The 10,635-nt window shown below is 46.2% G+C and overlaps 1 non-coding gene across 1 annotated transcript; it reads right to left on the reverse strand.

Moving 5' to 3' along the window:
* Positions 1–3,839: 3,839 nt before the first annotated feature.
* LOC150015382 (U6 spliceosomal RNA) lies at positions 3,840–3,943 on the reverse strand. Its single transcript, XR_016510187.1, has one exon. It is a non-coding gene; the product is annotated as a U6 spliceosomal RNA (small nuclear RNA).
* Between the last annotated feature and the right edge of the window lie 6,692 nt (positions 3,944–10,635).

The following is a 10,635-nucleotide window of genomic DNA, read 5'->3' on the forward strand; positions in this document are numbered from 1 at the left end:
GCCGTACCTGTATACTTTCTCATCGTTTGCTTAAGGTTTCTTCTTCCCTTTGAAAAACACATAGTAGTTAAAAAAATATTGTTTTAAACTTGCTTCATGGGGTGGAATTAGGCTGCTTCAAAAGGGAACTGTAAGAATCATAAATAGTGGGGATTATTGCAATCAACAGTTCTGTCCTCAAACTCAAGGGCACTAGTAGAGAGAATCTGAGCTGTTAGTCACACTCCTTAAGAAAACAAACAAAACAGTGTGCTTGCAGTTCTGTCCCTTCAGATGCTCTGCATCTCTGCATGAAACCATCTGAGGCCTCTGTGATTTTGAAGCAACGTTTGGTGGGGCTTAAGAGTTGCAATGGCCTGCAATTGTAAATTGGTTCTAGTACCAGTTCCTACATGGGTGCTGGTGGCGGGTGACATGGCGGGGTGGGCTTTCCAAACAACCAGCAAGCAATTCTGAGACACCATCTATCGAGAGATAGCATCAGATTCCACAGATTAAGGGTTCAGTCCTACAAGACTGCCCCTTCCCCCACCCTCAAATACAGATGCCAGTCCAAGGTCAGGCTGTTACCTATGCTTCTGACTGACTGGCTATAAACCAAAGGCTCGCATGACCCCTTCCTTGGGTTCAATGAATTTGCTAGAGTGGCTCACAGAACTCTGAGGAACATTTTACATATTAGATTTCTGGTTCATTATAAAAGGATATCTCTCAGGAACAGCCAGGTGGAAGACATGCACAGAGCAAGACATAGGGAAAGGGCGCGGAGCTTCCATGTCCTCTGAGGGCGCCACTCTCCCAGCACCTCATGTGTTCACCAACCCAGAAGCTCTTTGACCCCCCTCCTTTTAGGGTTTTATGGGAGCGTCATTACATAGACAAGGTTGGTTAACTATTAATTAAACGTCTTACCCCTCTCCTTTCTCTGCAGGTGGGGGGATGGGACTGAAAGTTTCAACACCAATCACAGGGTTCTCCAGGCACCAGCCCCCTTCCTGAGGTTCTGTCCAGTCCCTCATTATCATAACGAAAGACATCTTTATTACTCTCATTGCTTAGAAAATACCACGGGTTTTAGGAGCTCTGTGCCAAAAACAGGGACAAAGACCAAATATATATTTCTTATTATAAATCACAACATCACAATTTGACTCACCCTTTTTTCTAGCTCTGTGATCTTGAGAAGTCACTTCATCTTTCTGTGCTTCAGGTCCTCATCTATAAATTCAGCTAATTAGAGTACCTTTGTCATAGGTGTGTGGAGAGTGTCAGCATCAGCAGAAGAAACACTCATACCTGTAGAGAATTTTTGTGAGTTTATTTGAGTCAAACTGACAAGAATTGCTGGGAAGCAAAACCTCAACAGATTGAGAAATGGTCTGAAAAGTAGCAGTTTTCCTCTTCACTCAATACGTTACAATCAAAGGAGAAGGCCTAAGGGCGTCACGTGAAATCCATTAGTGATAGATTAGAGAAGTGGGAGAAAGCAAAGCAGGGAAACCTCTGGGATTGAATAAAAAGTAAAATGATAAACACATGCTTCATTTACACAGGTGGGTACAGGGCAGTTAACGGTCAACAATTAATATGATAACAACAATGAGAGGATTTATGGTCTCTGGTGCACTGACTGTGCTTTGAGGGGTCGGGACAAAAGTAAATTACTTTGTCATTGCAAAGGCATGTTTATCAGGTATGTTACCCTAGATGCAAAAAGACAACAGACAGGCTTGGTTAAGGTGAAGATTGACCTTTCTTAGAGAAAAGTATTGCCTTAGGACTTGACTACATGCCACAAGTTGCTTTCAGTTAAAGTTTTAATTTCAGACCATCCTCTGTGGTTACTTTCAGTCTCTGAGTTTGTAAGGCCACCATGCAGCCTCCCCCGAGCTTGTCAGGTTAATATGTGATCCCTTTTCTCCCACGTGAGGATAAAATGAGCTAATTCCTGTAAAGCCAATAGAATGGCCTAGTATCTAGCGGTGGACTTTTATTAACACCGGTGCTAAGGGACCCTAACAGAGATTCCTACGTACTGTTATAAAACAGATTTCAACTGAGTAATTCTGAAGATCTAATTGGTTTTATTCAATGATTCATGAATTGAGTAGCATCCCATCTAGCAAATAAGAAGGAGCTCTGAGGAGCTGTACAGAACGGAAGGCTTTTATACACAGAAGGGTAGGAAAAAAGAAAGTTTCCAGAAAAGAGTGGATTATTTTAGGCAAGATCCGCCAGGCAGATTACCTTACTAGCACCAACCAGGTTAATTCCAGATTGACAGAGTAAAGGTCACATTCCTGGTTGAGGCTGAAACTGCAACTAAGTCTCAGTTTATTGATGCAGGGCTTAGTACAAGTGACACCATTTTGGACTTGTTACTATTTTAACAGTATTGCGTGTAAATTCAGGATAAATAACAGAGAGGAAAAGGGAAGCATGGCTTCTTTTCAAACAGAGGTGATATGAAGAGGGGAAAAAGCTTCCTAGAATCAATTTCTGAAATGGGGGTAAGGCTATGGCTCCCACAGACTAAAGTGTAGGGGCATACCTTACACTTTCTCCTTTTCCATGATAATCGGTTCATTTATGTAAGTTATACTTGTTTTTTGTAGAGCTTATATAATAACACAAACTCAGAAAAGGCATGGTTGTACATTTGTAGGACCTTGGGCTGAGTGCCATTTCAGAAGGCACTGCCTGCCTCTAGGGGTGTCTGTCATACACAGCCCCCACCTATGAGCATTGAGCTGCATGTGCAGGGTGGCCTTTGGGGAAGCTCAGACATGGCGGCTTTGTCTCTCTTCCTCTCTCCTCTACGCACTACCTCTCTCACATGTAGACACTCCTGGCCCATATCAATAGCAGCCTCCGGTTGTGAACACAATGACATTTTTTGTATGCAATCATTTTATAAAGCTGGCTTATTTCCATTATAAATAATCATGAAATTGGTAGTGAAGGAGAAAGGTAATCACATTTAAGCTACAAAAAGGTGGTGATTCATTTTTGGTCCCTTTATTAAGAAGCCTAGTCTCAATCAGATAACTTGCAGCGAAGTCTTATGCAGGGGCAAGTTTCCTCAGTCATGTTAAATTCATGGGGAAAATCCTCCTAGGATTTAGGACTGAAAAGTAGAAAGCTTTAATAACAGAAACGCTGATATAAAGAGCATTTCCTCCTAACCATTTAGGAGGGAAAAAATCGGTAAAATGTTACTGATAAGCCCTGCTATATTTTTATCTTATCCTTTTCTTCATCTAAAGGAATACTGAGGTGAGATTTTAAATTCTGAATGATTATCTGACAACTCCCATCTCTAGAATAAATTATTAGTAAGGGTTTCATTTTGCTATTAACTTTACTCAAAACTCAGAGGACACAGGACTACCAGAGCCCAGAGGAAGAAATAAAATCTACACACAAGAATGCCATGAACAGCTACTTATAGACTCTCTCCCTTTCAGAACCTGTGTGGACACTGGCCTTCTTATCAAGTTGGGCTGCAGTAGAGATTGGCAGGGCCCAGAGCATCCTCCTGGATATGGTCCCAACCTGCATCCCATCTTCATCTCTCACCATTCTACACCAACCCGTCTCACTGCATACCCCAATTCCAGTCATGCCAAACTGTCCACTGGTCCCAAACAGGCTACATTTTGAGCCCTCTTCTTTTACTCACCTTTTCTGTCTAGGTGAGCTCTGACTCACCTTTTTCTTTTCTTTTTTGCCATGTTATTACTTTATTTTCTTTTTTTTAAATGCAGCATTTCAAGCCATCGAACATACAGATAGTCCTATGGCTTCTTACACATTTTATTCTATCCAAAGATATGTATAAAAATATGGAACGCTATACAAATTTGTGTGTCATCCTTGTGCAGTGGCCATGCTAATCTCTGTATCGTTCCAATTTTGGTATAGGTGCTGCCAGAGCGAGCATGACTCATCTTTTGACACTTATCTCCAATGTGACTTTATTCCAGAATTTTTTCCAACCCTGAACCAAGCTAGTGGCATCTTTTTCTGCTCTTCCATAGTAGCCAGTACCTACTTCACTGTGTAATCAACTGCAATTATTAGTTTACAGTGTCATCCTCCCTAGTAATACAGAGAGGGCAGGGACTTAATCTTGAAAAACTGTACTCGCTAGTCCAGGGTTCGTTCCCCAATAGCAGCATTACTGACATGCTGGGGTGGAAAATGTCATTGTGGTTAGGCCTGTCTTGTGCACTGTAGGATGTTTAACATTATCCCTGGCCTCTACCCTCAGTGTGATAGTTAAAAACTGTCTTCAGACATTGCTCAATGCCTCCTGTGGGACAAAATTACCCCTGGTTGAGAACCACTGCTATAGCCCTAATACAGAGCCTGATATCTAGTAGGTGCTTAATAAATATTTGCTGGTTAATAAAGCAATGCCGAATTAATGAATTAAAAACTGAGTGAACAGATGAAAAAAGACCTTCCTGTAGCTTTTACACACTCATCAAGTCAAACTTAAAACCTTTATGCCAGCAGTCAAGACTCTTTACGAACTGGCTCTACTTTCTTTCTCTTTTTTCTCTCATACACTGCTCCTCACCTGTGGGCTCTTCCACATGATCATGCTTTGTTTTCTTCTCGCCAATCTAAACTCTGTACTTATTTCAAGACAAAGAACAACTTGTCTACTTCCGAAAGCCTACCCCAGGTCACCAAATCCAGTGATCTCCTTACTTCACATTCTCTAAATATTTATGAACAGGGTCTGTGATGGAAAATTTCAAGAATACATATATACATGCAGATGATATATGTATCATCTGTCGTCGGCAGCCGTCCGTCTCGAGAGACGATGGCATAGCTTCCTGAGAGTCTATCTGCACCGCCGAGAATGGCTGTGCAGTCCGATTCGGGAGTGACAATCCCTGCCGCACTTGGTACAGGTGAAGGCAGATGGCTGTTGTTGCTGCTGTTGACGCTGCTTCCGCCTCGATCTTTTCTGGACCGCCTCCTCGTTGCGGGCACCCTCCGCGCGTGACGTACCTTGCCTGACCGCGAGCCTCCAGGCTAGGCGGTCGTCTGCTTGAATTTCCCATGTGTTGAGATTGATGGAGCATTGTGTCATGTCCTTTTTGCAGATGTCTTTGAACCGCAGTTTTGGGCGCCCTGTCATCCTCTTGCCTTCTGCTAGCTCGCCGTAGAGGAGGTCTTTGGGGATACGGCCTGCATCCATTCTTTTGACATGGCCGAGCCACCTGAGGCGTCTCTCGCTAAGAACTGCATGCAAACTGCTCATATTGGCTCGCTTCAGCACCTCGGTGTTGGGGACCTTATCCTGCCAGGCGACATGCAGGACGCGTCGCAGGCACCTCATGTGGAAGCTGTTGAGTTTCCTTTCGTGCCTTGCGTAGGTGGTCCACGTCTCGCTGCCATAGAGGAGAGTGCTGAGTACACAGGCTTGGTAGATGCGCAGTCTGGTTTTCTCAGTGAGGCTGGAATTGTTCCACGCTCGCCGGTTCAGTCTGGCCATAACTGTGGCTGCCCTGGCGATTCTCCGGTTGACCTCCAAGTCGACTGACAGAGAGCTCGAGATGGTGGACCCGAGGTAAGTGAAGTCGTTGACAACCTCCAGGGTGTATCCGTTGATGGTGATGCATGGGGGAGTCCCCGTGCCTTGAGCCATAACATTCGTCTTCGTCAGGCTGATGGCTAGTCCGAACTCCTTGCATGCGTGGGAAAGGCAAGTGACTAGCTGCTGGAGTCCCTCTTCGGAGTGTGATGTCAAAGCTGCGTCGTCGGCGAAGAGCATCTCTAAAATCAGAGAAGGAAAACTCTGACTCCAAAAAACCTCCGCTGCCTTGCGGCATACCTCTTCAGGGGAAAGGCTAAGGGAGTAAACCCCGACAGAAAATCCGGAGCCGGAGTCCCTAAGGCGGTTTGACATTGTAGTCAACACCGGCAACTCCTGTGGCGCACCTGAAGCCAAGCTGTATTGACTTTGTCTTTCCCTTGGACCCTTCAGCTGCGAAGAGAGGGGGGGTCTGCTGCATGGGCAACAGCAGACCCTCCATATCACCCTGCCCAGGCTCTGTAGCTTCAGTTTCACTTGAGAGGACACTCTAGCGTCATCGCAAGATGTCGACTCAACACGGGAGGAGACAGATACCGGTTATAAGCTCATCCGATTGGCGAAGGAAACGAGCGCCAGGGGTCTCCTCTGACGGTGGGAGAGGTCATCGCACCTCACTGGACAACTACCGTCTCGCCATGGCTCGCCTGCCCCACTGGGTGCGTGGGGATCAGAGAGGCGCCTCTCGAAAAGTGGGCCACAAAACACCCGCACCAGTTAATTCCAAGCAAACAACAAGAAAGAAGCCTCCGGCTCTTCGCCTCGCTAGCTGGAACATCAGGACCATGTGCCCTGGACTTACTGCAGACCTTCCGTGGATCAAGGGTGCCAGGAAAACCGCTGTCATCGATAGGGAACTGGCACGACTAAACATCGACATTGCGGCTCTACAGGAGACCCGGTTGGCCGACAACGGAACTATCAGAGAAACCAACTACACCTTCTACTGGCAAGGGAAGTCTCCGGACCAACCAAGACAGCACGGTGTTGGGTTCGCTGTGAAGAACACGCTTGTTAACTCCATAGAGCCACCCACAGGAGGCACAGAGAGATTACTTACCCTCCGATTGTCAACAACTTTCGGCCCAGTCAGCATTCTTAGCGCGTATGCCCCAACCCTCTGCGCCACCACCGAAGACAAAGAACAGTTCTACCATGCACTGGACGAAGCGTTATCCAAGATTCCCAGAAGTAACGCTCTCTATCTCCTTGGAGACTTCAACGCAAGAGTAGGAGCCGACCACATGGCCTGGCCCACCTGCCTTGGAAACTTTGGGAGAGGAAAGATCAATGAGAATGGTCAACGACTGCTTGAGCTTTTGTGTCACCACGGCCTGTGCGTGACAAACACATTCTTCAAGTGCAAAGAGATCCACCAGGTGTCATGGAGGCACCCCTGCTCCCGTCATTGGCACCAGCTTGACCTCGTCATCACCAGAAGAACGGATATTGGCAGCACCCTCCTCACCCGCAGCTACCACAGTGCAGACTGCGACACGGACCATGCCCTCGTGGTAAGCAAGGTGCGCATAATGCCGAAGAGGTTGCACCACTCCAAGATGAAGGGTCGCCCACGCATCAACACCAGTTGTGCCAGCAACCCAGTTAAGACCCAGCAATTCATCAACAAGATGGAAGATGCACTCGGCGAGGGAGTGGCGGCAGATGACATTATCGAATCCAATTGGCCACGTCTCCGCGACGCCATATACAACTCCGCCATTATTGCTTACGGGAAGAAAGAGCGGAAGAACGCTGACTGGTACGAGGCTCACTGGGAAGAAATGGAACCCGTGATCGAGGCTAAGAGGAAGGCCCTACTGGCTTACAAGGTCACGCCCACTCCCAGTACACTTCAAGCTCTACGGGCTGCCAGGAACAAAGTCCAGAAGACCGCCCGCCACTGTGCCAACACCTATTGGCTAAACCTGTGCAGAAGCATTCAGGAAGCCGCCGATATAGGCAACGCACGAGGAATGTATGAGGGTATCAAGAAGGCAACAGGCCCAATCCCCTCCAAGATCGCCCCCCTTAAGTCCAAGACAGGTGAGGTCATCACTGACCAGGAACAGCAAATGCGGCGGTGGACCGAGCACTACCTCGAGCTGTACGCAACGAAGAACACCGTAACAGACACTGCTCTTAACGCCATCCCAGACCTACCAGTCATGGAGGAGCTAGACACCCCACCTACTGCGGCAGAGCTCGGCAAAGCCATCGACCGCCTCGCTTGCGGGAAAGCACCAGGAAGCGACGGAATCCCTCCAGAAATCCTAAAGAGCGGGAAACCAGTCCTGCTACAGCCGCTCCACCATCTACTCTGTCGCTGCTGGAAGGAGGGTTACATCCCCCAGGATATGAGAGACGCCAACATTATCACCATGTACAAGAACAAAGGAGACCGCAGCGACTGCAACAACTACCGGGGCATCTCTCTCCTCAGCGTCGTCGGCAAAGTATTCGCCCGGGTCGCTCTTGCCCGCCTGCAGACCCTTGCTTCCCGCGTCTACCCAGAGTCCCAGTGTGGCTTCAGAGCTGGCCGATCAACAGTGGACATGATCTTCTCCCTACGCCAGCTGCAGGAGAAGTGTCACGAGCAGCATAAACCACTCTACCGCGCCTTTATCGACCTCACGAAGGCGTTTGATCTGGTCAGTCGAAGCGGTCTCTTCAGCTTGCTACGGAAGATTGGCTGTCCACCACATCTGCTTGCTGTGGTCATGTCCTTTCACGACAACATGCACAGCACGGTGTCCTACAACGGCGCAACCTCTGAGGCCTTCCCAGTCAGCAGCGGAGTAAAGCAGGGCTGCGTCCTCGCGCCTACGCTGTTCGGAATCTTCTTCTCCATGCTCCTCCAATACGCCTTTAAGGACTGCAGCGAGGGTGTCTTCATTCACACCAGATCCGATGGCAAGCTCTACAACCTGGCCCGTCTACGAGCCAAGACCAAAGTCAAAGAGGTGCTCATCCGTGTATCATCTGTAATACCTATGTAATACATGTCTATATTCACACACATCATACACATATACATGTATTGCTTTTGGTCTTAGAACTAGTTATATTTTTGTTTCACAAACTTGTACAAAAATTTTCTTCTCAGCTAGAAGAATCCCTTCTTGCTAGAAAGCTTACTCATGCCTTTGAGTTCTTTCTTCCCCTTAGCCTCAGCACAAGCTTTATGAACAACAGATGTTAAGCTTTTTGCTCAAAGTGAATTTTTTCTTTAAGCAACTGGCAGGTGTGTTAAATCTGTGTAATTTGTGTGGTCCTGATATAGTTTTGTTTTTAAGAGGCATAGGGCTAACTCCTTAATATCTTGCAGTTTTTAACAAATTAATTTCAATGAGATTTTGCAAATATGAATAGAAGTAATTTGCAATGTTTTAGGATTTCTGTGAGAAGGCACTAAATATAAGCAATGAGAAAGACAAAAATGGCTGCAATTTGACTTAAATTCTAACTGTGCTCCAACTCCATCTAGGCCTCTTTTTTCATGAAACTATAGTAAAAGCCTCAGCCTGCCTGGTTGACTCCAAGCTCTCTCAACACCCAAGCTTCCTTTGCACCCCTCCTTCCTCAGGCAGACCTGCAGTGACTTGTGCATACATTTTCCCTCGTGCTTGTTTGAAAATTTGCCCAATGTCTGTTCTCAGGGTATTTCTTTCTCACGTTATTCTCAGAAAAGTTCATGTTTTATGTGAGTGGTCACCCGTGGGGCTTCTGATACACAGCATTCAATGGCAGAGGGAAGGGATGACCCAGACTTGAGCAGCATTGCATTTGAGCTCCCATCTGTGACAGGACAAATACAGAGTAGACATAGTGGGAATGGGGTAGGGTGGGGGAAAACATTCCTAGCTTCAGCACTGATTTTTACAACCCTTAATAAAACGATGAAAGAATGCTTTTGTTTAAGTCTCAGAACGTGTGCCTTTCGGCAGGACATCCTCTTGAGGCTTCAGTCTCTGGAGTTTCAAATCTCTGGCTCTCCATTTATTCCTCTCTGCTGTACTTTTTGACTCACCATCTCCATGGCTCCCTCCTCTATACCCACCCACACCCTCCCACTAAAAACACAAAACCAAAACACTTCTCTTGACCCTGCCTCCTATGGTACATTCTCGATTTAATCCACCTCATCACCAAACCCATGTTAGCCCCTATTTATCACTTCCACAACCTTGTCTCACATTTGTACTCAGTTCACTACAATCCCCTTATGTCTCATAATGCACCCACTCTTTCTTAGAACCTAGGACGTCCTAACATTGCCACATCTTACAGCCCTTCCTCTGTACTCCAACTCTGACTCTGCTGCAGTCTTTGATGTAGCTGACCTATTTGAAGCTGTCTCCTGGTATAGCTTTCAGTCTCTTGATTTTTCTTCTCCCTTTGCTCTTTTTCAGATTCCTTGATGATTTTGCTGCCCATTTTAGATGTAGGTCATTTCAGGGTTCTATCATCAGCTTTATTCCTTATGTTGTCATGTCTTCAAATATCAATTAAGTGTAGCAGCCACCAAGTGCTTCTCTTTACCTTTATCACCCTCTGGAGGTTCTGACCCATGCTTTCAACTGTCTCCAGGTTTGCCAGTTACCAAGTATCTCAAATACATCATGGCCAAAACCAAAGTCAATTTCCTTCTTACTCCCATGGCTTGCTCCTCTCTGTTTGTCCTTCTATGAAAGACTATTCTAAGCTAGAAATAGAACTTTTTTATAATTCGACTGTCCTACTAAATACTGATGGTACTTCTGAAGTCTTTTGATCTGTCTCATTTTTTTATGTCCATAGGTGATCAAAATTGAGTGTTCTCTGTTCTCTTCCTGCTCTTGTGTATCCTCCCCTCTGTGGTAGGAATTCTTTGTGCAAGAATCAGATCTGATTGCTGCTCTCCTGTCCCCAAAGTTCCTTGTTCTGCAGACAGTGGAGAACCAAATCCAAATTAAATGTGAAATACAAAGTCCTCCATGACTGTAATTCTAACCATGTTTTTCAGAGTCTAATTTCTTTCC

This window comes from Furipterus horrens, unplaced genomic scaffold (genome assembly GCF_987537825.1).
Source record: "Furipterus horrens unplaced genomic scaffold, mFurHor1.1.pri manual_scaffold_3, whole genome shotgun sequence".
Taxonomy (NCBI): domain Eukaryota; kingdom Metazoa; phylum Chordata; class Mammalia; order Chiroptera; family Furipteridae; genus Furipterus; species Furipterus horrens.